Genomic DNA, 12,153 nt, shown 5'->3' with positions numbered 1-12,153 from the left:
TGAAGAGGAAACTTAGATTTTTTTTTTTAATTTAAAAAATCTCCCACAGTGGTACATATATTGGCATATATAAGTCCTATGTGTTCGTTTCTTTTTCTTCCAAGGAAGACATAATTGTTTTTCTTAAATTTTCATAATATGAGGTCGTTGATAAATTGCAAAAAGGAGTCAAAACAGTATAAATAATAATCTTTATGACCAGCAGATGTCACTGTCAGTGCATGACTGGTTGAAAGCAAACTTACTCTCATTACAGATTTTCCCAAATACCTGATTTTAAACATCTCTAGAAAAGGGATTAGTAGCTCAAATTAAAAATGCCCCACCTGAGCCTCTGGTGGTGACAAAATTGGTGACAACTCTCATGGAGCCAATAACTACCAGCCTGCAAGAAATCATTGAGAAACAGTGGGAAAGAGAAGATAAAAAGGGCTTTTTGCCTAAAACTGACTTGACCACGTGGATTTTTGACATCTTGGCTGCTTTCCTAAGCCACCCAAAGCCACTTGAAGTGAATGGATAGGTCATTGTTTTCAGACAATCCAATGGGAATCAAAACCAAATAGACTTATACTTTTAAAGGGTGAACTTTATGATATGTAAATTACATCTCAGTTTTTTTTTAATAGGGTCTGGATATTTATAGTTTAAACTATAGTTTATTTATAGTTTATTTATATTATAGTCTTTAGCATTAAATTATACCAAAATATTGTAAGCTTGGCTTTAATATCTACCAAGCATTTAGAAAAACTTGAAGCTTTCGAAGGCTACCTTAATTTGAAGGACTGTATAAGGTAATTGTCGAATTCATTGTATTTTGTACTTTATCTTCTGGGAGTACTTTCTGAGAACCTAAGGTTATTTCCCTTTCATTTCACAGTTTTGCTCTAAGTCTTACTCTAACACAGAAATGGATTCCAGTCCTGTCTCAGCTACTTACTAGCAGGTTAAACTCGATAGCCCTCAGCATGTAGGAGTCAAGAGGTCTGGCAGACCCGTCATCTCTTATTTTGCCCTGCTCAGCATTGATTCAATCATTCACTTGCTTCTTTTAATAGCACCCTTATTTTTCTTTAAGGAACTTTCCTTACCACCCTGTCAGTCTGTATGGCCCCATCCTGGCTAATTAGAGTCAGCTCCAGTACTTTGGTGGAATTAATGGGAAAGATGCTATACTTGCTAAACTAGCAGGATGTGAGTCTGGAGCTTCCAGTGATCAACCTTGCTGCCAGACGGTGAAGCCAACAGAGACAAAGCCAAGAAAGGGAAAGAGATTCCTTATGACATTGCTTCCACACCTAAATGCAGTCATACTTTTTTACTTTTCAGTTATATGGGCTAATTCCCTCTTTTGCAGTTTCCTGTCACATGCAACCAAGAGACTTACTTCATATACTTGGTTTCCAATCTTACTTATTATGAATGGCTAATGGGAAAGTTTTGACTCCATTAATTTTACCGTGTGATTTTGGACAACTCTTACCTGTCCTGGGCCTCAGTTTTTCTCCCCTATAAGATGAAACAGACAAGTTTTCTCTAGAGAACCTTTTCATTTTTTTCTACAGAGGTCATATTTCATTCACTTAATTTTGGTGGTGTGACATAGTAGATAGAACCTTTCCTAGATATAAAAAGAAAAATAGACTTTTTGTTGTTTATTTTTTTGTTCTGTTTCGATTTTTTTTTGTAATGGCATCAGCTTGGTTTCTGGAGCAATCACAGTTCTATGTATCATTTCCTTCTACTATAATTTTGGAGACTTTCGCCCTTTATCGGGCTTTTTTATTCTGGTACTGATATTTATCCAGATTTTCAGGAGACCTTATCCCTAATGCTTTATTATGAAAGGTCTCAAATATACCAAAAAGTTGGAAGAGTAATACAATGAACACCTATATGGCTGTTTTCTAGATTCAAAAAGTGTTAACATTTTGCTATAGCTATCTGTTTATATAAATGTATAGGTATCCATGTATCAAACAGGGTCCAGTAAGATCAGAAACTGTACCAATTTTTAAATAAAAGGAATCTACAGTGAAGAATCATTGGCCAGGTATTGGAGAACTTAATAGGCAAAGGGGGATACTGAGGTGTCACAGAGATAGTAAATGCAGGAAACAGCATCACTAGGGCTAGATGAACAAGAAAAGAGGCTGGCATTATTAAAATGTGAAAGCTTGGATGAGGGGTCCCTTGGAAGTGAGACTCCAGTGTCTGAGGAAGAGGCCCTGCCTGACTGGTATTACTGTCTTAGGAGCTCTAAAGACTGAAGAATGGGTGCCAGCCTGCTGATGCTGCCGTCTCTGAGCATGTAGGATGAGGCGGCTCTGGAAGTGTGAAAACACTGAAAACTTAAACCAACTGCTGCTCCTAAACTAACTCTCACTTCCCGGGTGAAGAACCACTGCAGGGAGGATACTGTCAGCAGTAGGAAGCAAATGAGGAGGGAGTAAATCACTGGTCCTTCCTCTACGTTTCCACCATGTCTCTTGCACCCCTTATTTGCAGAGCCTAACAGAAAGCTAGGTGATAAAGAAATGTACTTTGTGAGGTCTCAGCCGCAGCATGACAAAGCAGATTACAGGACATGGGTGGGTCTGAAGCTGAAAGACAAGAGCTTAGTAACCAGCACAGCCCATCTCTTTGGCCAGTCATCCTTCTATCCATAATTGAATTTCTATACAATAAGCATAGGTTTGTGGTTCTCTTAAGAGGTAACTATCTCAGTACAAATAAAGATGCTCTTACCTTCTCTCCAGAATGAGGAAAACACAGTCTCAGCTCCTCAAATTTAGTAACAGTGCCATTAATTATTCTGTTGCCTAATGACTAGCCCCAACCACCAAGGCTTTTTTTTTTTTTTTTTTTTGTGGGATTGAGGGGGTATAGAAGAAGTCTCCAGGTGTAAGTCGCATCTATATCACTGTTACAGTAAACAATGATAACAAATTGATACAAACCACCCTGAAACTCCTCAGATACATGGTTAGAAAGCGACACTATTCATCAGGACATGCCATGCCTTGACCAGACCAATTTCAGGCCCACTGGCATTAACCCCACAGCACTAGCCAAATACGGTCAGCCAGTAGTATCAACTCCCAGTTCAGTGGAAACACTGTTACGTCCTTTGGTGAAAGCATTTCTCCCTTGGGAACCGAGACTTCCAAAATATCAAGAGTCATAGTCACAGCAATGGGAAGCAAAATTTCTGTGAATTATTAGGTGCCCATCCCTTGATTCCCAGACCAATGTATTCTGGCTTGGGGGATTAAAAAAAAGAAGTATATTCATAGGTTACCAATTCAAAGCACATTTGCATCCTACAAGATAGAACTTTATCTTTTTAGATTCTTTTCTCCCAGTTGCAAGTAACTGAGTATTAAGTAGCTCATTCTATCATTCTAACAGACCAGGTGCCTCTGAGTGATGAAGTACATGACAAGACCAGTAAGTTCCATAGGTGTCAGTCTGTTGCCACACTCTGTTATGAACTGAATGTCTGTGTTCACCCCCAAATTCATATGGTGAAATCCTAAGCCCCAGTGTGTGACATCTGAAGATGTGCCTTTGGGAGGAGGTAGTTAGGTTTAGATGGAGTCATGAGGGTGGGAGCCTGGCCCAGTGGGATTAATGCCTTTATGAAACGCTTGCTCTCTCTCTGGCGCATAAAGAAGAGGTCATGTGAGCATACAGAAAGGTGGCGGCCTCCTACAAGCCACGAAAAGAGGCCTCAGGATTAAACCTACCTTGCCACACCTTGATCTTGGATTTATCAACCTCCATAACTGAGAAGTTTCTGCTGTTTAAGCCACTCAGTCTATGGTATTTTCTTATGGCAGCCCAAGCAGACTAACATACACTCCTTTGCACATCAGAAACTTCACCAAGGTGGATGAGTCCCTGAATTTTTATGAGGTTTATTTCCCACTCTCTGACTCACATGCATTTTACTAAGGCATCTAAAGTACTTGCTTCTACCTTCTTATCAGATGCCATCTGTATGTCATCAGTGAAGTGGACAAATTTGATGATCTGTGAAATGTCAAGATTATCAAAATCTCTGCAGATTAGATTATCACAGACATTAAGTCAATGTAGCCCTAGGGCAGAACTGTGAAGGTGATCTCTTGGTTCTGCAAGGTGAAAACAACCTGCTTGTGTTATTCACTGAAATTGATATAGAGGGGGAAAAAGTATTTGCCAGGTCACTAATGGTATACGAGTTGCCAAGGGTTATGCTGACTCTCTTTCGTAGAGATACACATCTGGAACAGTAGCTGCAACTGGAGTCATTATCTGTTAAGTTTGCAGTAATCCATAGTCAATCTCCAGATCCAACAACCTTCTGCACAGGAAAAGCAGGTGAATTTAAATGGGGATGTGACAGATATTAAGCCTTTGATGGTGGCACTAAACCCTGCAGTTTCCTCCAGGAATGTGGTGTTGATTTTGGTTTACTACCCTGGTAGGGAAGGGAACTTCTAGGGACTTCTACTTGTCCCTTTTTACCATAATAGGCCTCACTCCATGGATCAGAGGGCAAATCTGGGGGTTCTGCCAGGAATTGAATATATCTATTCCAATTACACATTTAAGAAGTAGAGATATAACCACTGGGTTCACAGACCTACTAGGCTCTCTGTAATTTTAGCTTGGGCCAATACTCCATTCATTATCTGACCACCACCAGTTCTCACTTTGACTGGTGGACCATAGTAGTATTTTGGTCCCAGGAATTAGCATCAATTCAGTGCCTATTATTTAATCCCTAAAAGATCTGAGGCTTTCCTTTTTTCATAATACTAAGTCACCTATTAAAGACTGCAGGTTTCTGGGGAAGTCTTGGAGGAAGTCTCTAGTATATACTTGTGGCAGTGTCATGGAGTTCTTAAGGGAACTCAGCATGTCCTTCAATCAAGGGGCTCTGGATCTGACAACTGGCTTAGGTCTGGAAGCTGGAGGAGAGGTTATGACTCTCTCTGTAGTGACTTTAGTCAGATTTCTGGGCACCAGCCCTAGGGTTTTTCATTACATAGATCAAGCAATGTTTTAGTAGACTGCCTATCTATTCCATTCCTAGATCTACTGTACCATTTAGCTACTGTATTAGGGTTCTCCAGAGAACAGAATCAGTAGGATTGACTGACTGATTAGAAGGAATTGTCTCACATAATTATAGAGGCTGGTAAGTCCAAAATCTGCAGGGTGGGCCAGTAGGCCAGAGAGCCAGGAGAGCCAATGCTGCAGTTCCAGTCCAAAGACAGCCATCTACAGAATTCTCTCTTGCTTGGGGGTAGTCATTTTGTTCTATTCAGGTTTCCAACTGATTGGATGAAGCCCACTCACATTTTGGAGGGCAATCTGCTTTACTCAAAGTCCACCACTTTAAATGTTCATCTCATCCAAAAACATCCTCACAGAAACACCCAGAATAATGTTGGACCAAATATCTGGGCACTTGATGACCCAGTCAAATTGACACATAAAATTAACCTTCACAGCTACTATCAACAATCCCTGTGGATCAAAACAGTCTGATTTCCATTTTGTCTCTGCTGGACACTAAGTGCATCCACCTTCTCTCTCATGACTGAACACTGCCACTTGGCTTCAGGATCCTATCGACCCCACTGAAATCAATGAACTCATCTCAGTGGCAGCATCTTCTACCATCATACAAGCCCACAGAGAAAAGCCACCACAGAGATTTCCAAGGATATCAGTGATCTCCTCACTAATGTATTGCTCAATATCTCAGGGAATGAGTGTCCTCTGGGCCCTCTTCAACCACATAGTTGGCGGGGGGGGGGGGGGGGAAGTGGGTGAGGGAAGTTCAAAGGTCACACGTGATAAGTTTAGCAACATTTCTATCTCCCCAGGTCTTTTAATTCCTTTCTCTACATTGTGCCAGGGAAGTTCTGGGATCTCAAACTCATTATATGTAGGTCACTGTTGAGTTCAAGTTATCCAAGTAAGTAAATTCTTATATGAGCTAACATATTAAATCCAGAATCCCTGATACATACACCCATATCAGTAAATTTGGCCTGTTACATTCTGCCTTTTTCCATCTAATGCTCTCAGAATCCCATTCCCACATATATTCACCTGGTTTCTGCCTATACAAATTATAAAAATCTTCCAGTTCTTTTGGATTATAAGTTCTTCCCTCCAGGTTCAGACTTTGTACTTGTTCCCTTGGAATATGCTGGATCTGACCCTGGTTATGGGTCTAGTGGCAGCAAGGAGTGGTGGGGTAGGTCTTGAAGAGTACAGGCATCTCCTTGAAAGTCACCTGCCTCCGGTGAGAGTATTACAAGGACTTCAAGCAAAGGAAACCTAATCTCAGACACAGAAGGTGAAGGCATGGAAGGCTCAGAGTGACTTAGGAGTTCAGATTCTCAGTTTCATCTGTGTCCACGCAGATGTCCTCATTCCAAGTCCTGGGGACACTCCCAACCCTCATCCTAACTTTCACTGAGAGACATAGGCTGTGAGCTCAATTTACATTAAATTCTACAACCATCACAATTAAATCTTGTGTCTGAATTTGCAGCTCCAACAGATTTGCGATACTTTTAGAGCTGCCATAGAATCTCTCTAGTTCTCCGACCAGGACTTGGGCTGAGACTTTAAAGGGCTGAGTGTGTTGTTTTCTTTCTGTACACACTCCAGAGCACTCAGAAGGAGGCATCCCGCCCCACAGTCCCTGTAGGTCGTCATTATTCCCAGCAGCCACTTGGTCCCCCAAGGTACCTGCTTCAGGAGGTTCTTTATCACAATAATCTACAGCCAATAATTAGATTAATCAGGGCCACTCCATGCCATGAGTTACTAGCATCCCATTTCCATGACAAGGAGCTCAACATTGCATTCAAGTCTAAAGACAAACCCAAACACCTAAAAAAAGGGTCTGTTTCCTGAGACTCCTAGTTCCAATTTCTGTATCAGTCAAGGTTCAGTCAGGAGACACAAACTCCACCAGTTACTTTTGCAGAGAAAATTTAATATAAAGAACTGTGAACCAGGTATCGGAGAACTGGAAAGGTAAAAGGAATACTGTATAAACACAGAAAGCAGTTACCATCCCTAGGGCTGGGAGAAGAGCTCGGGATTAATAGAATTTAGAAGCTTGGACGAAGGGTCCCATGGAACTGGGTTAGAGAAGGCTTTGCCAGCTGATACAGGTATATCTGAAGACAGGCTGTATTCTGAGACTGTGGAAAAAATGTAAACCTAAACCAGCTGCTCCTACAGGAAATAACTTTCATTGCCAGGGTGAGGAACTGTTGCTCAGGCAGGCTGAGAGTAACAGGAAGCAAAACAGAAAGAAGCAAGCTCTTTGTGGCTCCTCTAGACTTCCAGTGCCCTTCTAATGCCCCCTATTGGCAGACTAACAGAAGGCCCGCTGGCAAAGAAGAAATGTGATTTGCAAAGTCCCAGCCCTTACATCACATAGCTGAGTTTGAAGGTAAGACTATAGCTTAATAACCAACTCTGTTTTGTGTGTGTGTGTGGGGGGGGGGGGGGTTCATGTGTGTGAGTGTCTGTGCATTCATGTGTGTTTTCTGAACCATTTTAAAGTAACTTCCCAACACCATGTGTCTTCTCCCCTCCATACTTCAGCACTGCATCTCCTAAGAATAAGGACATTATCCTATATAACCACAAAACCATTATTCACACACAAGAAAATTAACAATAATTCCCTAATATGTCTAATAATCAGACCATATTCAAAGTTCTTCCAATTGCCCCCAAAATATCTTTTATTCCTAATTTTTTGAACCACCTTTTAATATTTCCATGACATTTAACATTTTAAAGAATGTCCCACTCTCTGAATTGACTGTTTTCTCCTGTGTTGTTTAACTAGTTTCTCTATTCCCTATACTTTCTGCTAATCAGAGGTTAGGTGTGAAGGCTTAATTATATTCAGGTTAAAACCCTGGATGTATCATATAATGTCAGGTTTTATGCCCTTGGTAATGCTAAATTTCCCTACTTGGTTAACAGCGTGGCCGCCACATCTCTCCATTATAAAGCTACGTTTTTCCCTTTGAGGTTTTTTAAGAGTGTGTTTTATTTTTAATATGTAAAACAGGCATCTGGTAAATTGAGACAGTACAGTGAAGGCTGTACCTCCCACCCCATCTCAGCTCCACAGTTCTCCTCCAAGACACAGCCAAGGCTACCAGGCTACATGTCTTCAAATTGTGGTTACACATAAACGTGTGTGTGTGTGTCTGTGTGTGTAACCTTTTTCCTTCATAAGCAGTAGCACGGTAGACACACTCTTGTATGCTTTAATGTTTTAAATTTTTTATCATACCCATAATAAATTAAGTGGATGAGACATGTAGAGTTAAGTGTCTTCTGAGTATTATTTAAAAGAAATGTGTAGAAGTCTTTTAAAACACAGATTTTGAGAAATTAGTCTCCTTCCACTTCACAACAGCTAACAGATAAAACATTTCTTTTAGCCACTAGCTAAATCTCATTTATGCAGTTTCATCAAGCCTCATTTCCTCAGTCTGGGATTTCTGCTTTTCATCTCAGCCAAAAGGCGGGGATAGACCCTATGTTTCTCATATTCCCTCCCAAAATTATGCTGGCAAAGCATGGCAAAGCCTTTATTTCTATACTCATTCATAGGTTACTTTCTCTAAGCTTGATTCTACAAAGCACAAGCCTCTAGACCTTCTTAGCAGAGCATCTCCCTCAAATCAAATGTCTGTTCATTTCTGATCCACATACTGAGTTGAGAAACCTCATCAAGAGAGGTTTTTGCATGAGGTTCCAAAATGAAGTCTCTCCAACTGAAGCCTTTCAAGCTACATCTGGAAACTGGCTGAATCTTTTCTGGGTCATTTCCCCTAGAATATAAGTGGTGTCTATTTTGGTCTGACTTCATTTGCTCTGGGATTGTAGCTGTCTCAAGGCCTTTAACTCTTCCGAAACCTCAGGCCAGAAGAGCTTCTTATAACTCTCTGGTTCTTCTTTTCCTTCCCGTGAAAACTACTCTGCTTGTTGAAGCCCTCTGCCCAGCTAAACACTGTCTAGAAGAAGGAACTTATGCCTGGGCGAGATATGAGCTCTCATTCCAACTCTGCCCCTCGCCCACTGTGTAACCTTGGGAAGATGGGCCTGCTTCTGGGCCTCAACTCCTTCGACTATACAATGGGGAAAATACTTGTCCCAAACTTGGAAGACTGCAAGAGACTGTTCTTTGAAAATGTTTTTTTAAAAAGAAAGTCTATAATTGTTGGGGGTTTATTATTATTAACTCCCTAAACTCTCTGCCACATCCCCAGATCTGGCTCATCCATCACAGCAAAGGAAGAATTTCTAAAAACTGCAATACGGCATTTCCTTATTTTTTATTTTATTGGGGGGAGGAGTGTTGAGTAAGTAAAAGATTTCCATTGTTTTAAAAATCAAATTGTTCAGGCTTCCCTGGTGTTGCAGTGGTTAAGAATCCGCCTGCCAAAGCAGGGGACACGGGTTCGAGCCCTGACCCGGGAAGATCCCACATGCCGTGGAGCAACTAAGCCCATGCGCCACAACTACTGAGCCTGCGCTCTAGAGTCTGCAAGCCACAACTACTGAAGCCCGCACCTAGAGCCCGTGCCCCGCAACAAGAGAAGCCACCACAATGAGAATCCCACGCACCACAACGAAGAGTAGCCCCCACTCGCTGCAACTAGAGAAATGCCACGTGGCAACGAAGACCCAACGCAGTCAAAAATTAATTAATTAATTAATTTTAAAAAATCATGGAGGGGCTTCCCTGGTGGCGCAGTGGTTGAGAGTCCGCCTGCCAATGCAGGGGACACGGGTTCGTGCCCTGGTCTGGGAGGATCCCACATGCCGCGGAGCGGCTGGGCCCGTGAGCCATGGTCGCTGAGGCTGTGCGTCCGGAGCCTGTGCTCTGCAACGGGAGAGGCCACAACAGTGAGAGGCCCGCGTACCACAAAAAAAAAAAAAAAAAAAAAAAAAATCATGGTTCCAGTTTTCTTTAAAAAAAAAAAAAAAAAAATTGTTCCAAAAGACCTAAGCGAAAAAATACGCCTCTCTCTTACTGCTGTTTTCCAGTCCCTCTCTCCAGAGACAACGTCTGCTGTTGCAATTTTTTGTATATCCTCCTAGGGATAAATTGTGTTCATACAAACATGTGTGTCTGTGTTTTCCTCACCTCTTCTTTTTTTTTCTTTTTTTTTCGCGGTACGCGGGCCTCTCACTGTTGTGGCCTCTCCCGTTGCGGAGCACAGGCTCCGGACGCGCAGGCTCAGCGACCATGGCTCACAGGCCCAGCCACTCTGCGGCATGTGGGATTTTCCCAGACCGGGGCATGAACCCATGTCCCCTGCAACGGCAGGCAGACTCTCAACCACTGCGCCACCAGGGAAGCCCCCACCTCTTCTTTTTTTAATTTGAATGGTAGCAAACTATACACACTGTTCTGCTTCTTATTTTTCTCACTAAACAATATGTCTTGAAGATAATTCCATAATAGTACAAAGAGTTCTGCCTCTATGTATGTATGTATAATGATTAATTAGTCCCCTATTACTTGGCATTTAGATTGTTTCCAGTCTTTTATTAGTTCAAACAAGGTTGCAATGGATATCCTTATGCACACTTCCAAGAAATAATTACAGGAAATAGAACAGCTATATTAAAAAATAAGTTGTGGGACTTCCCTGGTGGAGCAGTGGTTAAGAATCCGCCTGCCAAGGCAGGGGACACGGGTTTGCTCCCTGGTCCAGGAAGATCCCACATGCCACAGAGCAACTAAGCCCGTGTGGCACAACTACTGAGCCTGCGCTCTAGAGCCCAAGCGCCACAACTACTGAGCCCGTATGCCGAAATTACCGAGCCCGCGTGCCGCAATTACTGAGCCCGCGTGCTGCAACTACTGAAGCCCGCGCACCTAGAGCCCATGCTCCGCAACAAGAGAAGCCACCGCAATGAGAAGCCCAGCAATGAAGACGCACAGCAACGAAGCCCAGCAACGAAGAACACAGCTCGCAGCAACGAAGAGTAGCCCCCGCTCGCCACTAGAGAAAGCCTGTGCACAGCAACGAAGACCCAACGCAGCCAGAAAAAACAAAATTGTGTATTTTAAATTTTTATAAATCCGCAAAACTTTCCTTACAGTTCAACTATCATCTTGTTTCATTCTAAGTGATATAATACACAGAGCAGCCAGCCTTCACTCCAACATCATGCTCTTTCCATGCAAAGGCAGCAAGTCCCGTCTACTAACAGCTGTCTCCCAGTGCTGCCACATTAGTAAGACCCCATCTGGAATTATCTCATTCTGGAGACTTCACAGCCCCAAAGTCCCTTGTTGAAAGTAAGCACTGACAACTTGGATCTTGGCCATTAGCAGTTTGGAATGATTCAACATCGTTTTTAAACGCTCTTCTGTACCCAAACCAGAGAAAGGAAAGGTTGAAAAAGACATACAGGAAGACTAGGAAGGCCCGCATTTTAATAATGCACGTAAGTCAAAAGATCTTGGGAAAAAAAAAAAAAAAGATCTTGGACTTGGCCTTGACTCCACAACTGACTACTAAGTCACTGAATGTCTCTGGACCTCTTCGTCCTTGTGTATGAAATGAAGACCATGGACCAAATTATTTCTCAGGACCCTTCCTCCTTTGAGATTCTGAAGACTCACATGCAGCGTATGTTGGGGGCACTTGTCCCAACCTCACCATATTCAAAAAGCAAAAGATGTCATGAATTAGCACATGATTAATATCGAAATGGGTGGTACAACTGAGAAGATTTAGACGGTGGCGCGCTGGTAAACAGGCTGAGGTGGGAAAAAGAGAGCCTTGATTTGTAGTATTTGTGGATTTCCGTGGTGTAATTATTCTCACTATGATGATTTCAAATGGCAGCATGACGTCACTAAACTCAAAGTTGGGAAGAGAGGCACAGAACTGGCTGCTGGCTCCAGAAAACCAACAATTACGGATTCAAAGCAAGCATTTTCTTCAGACTGTCCTGTGTTGAAAGGATTTCATGAAAGAGGAGAGATTTGAACCAAGCATTGAAGGAAATTACATTAGGACTCTTTCCGTAGTATCTGACGGAAACAATCCAAACTAGCTTAAAGAGAGAGAGAGAATATAC

The sequence above is a fragment of the Globicephala melas genome, chromosome 3 (assembly GCF_963455315.2).
Source record: "Globicephala melas chromosome 3, mGloMel1.2, whole genome shotgun sequence".
Lineage (NCBI taxonomy): Eukaryota > Metazoa > Chordata > Mammalia > Artiodactyla > Delphinidae > Globicephala > Globicephala melas.
Note: the sequence above shows the minus strand (reverse complement) of the source record.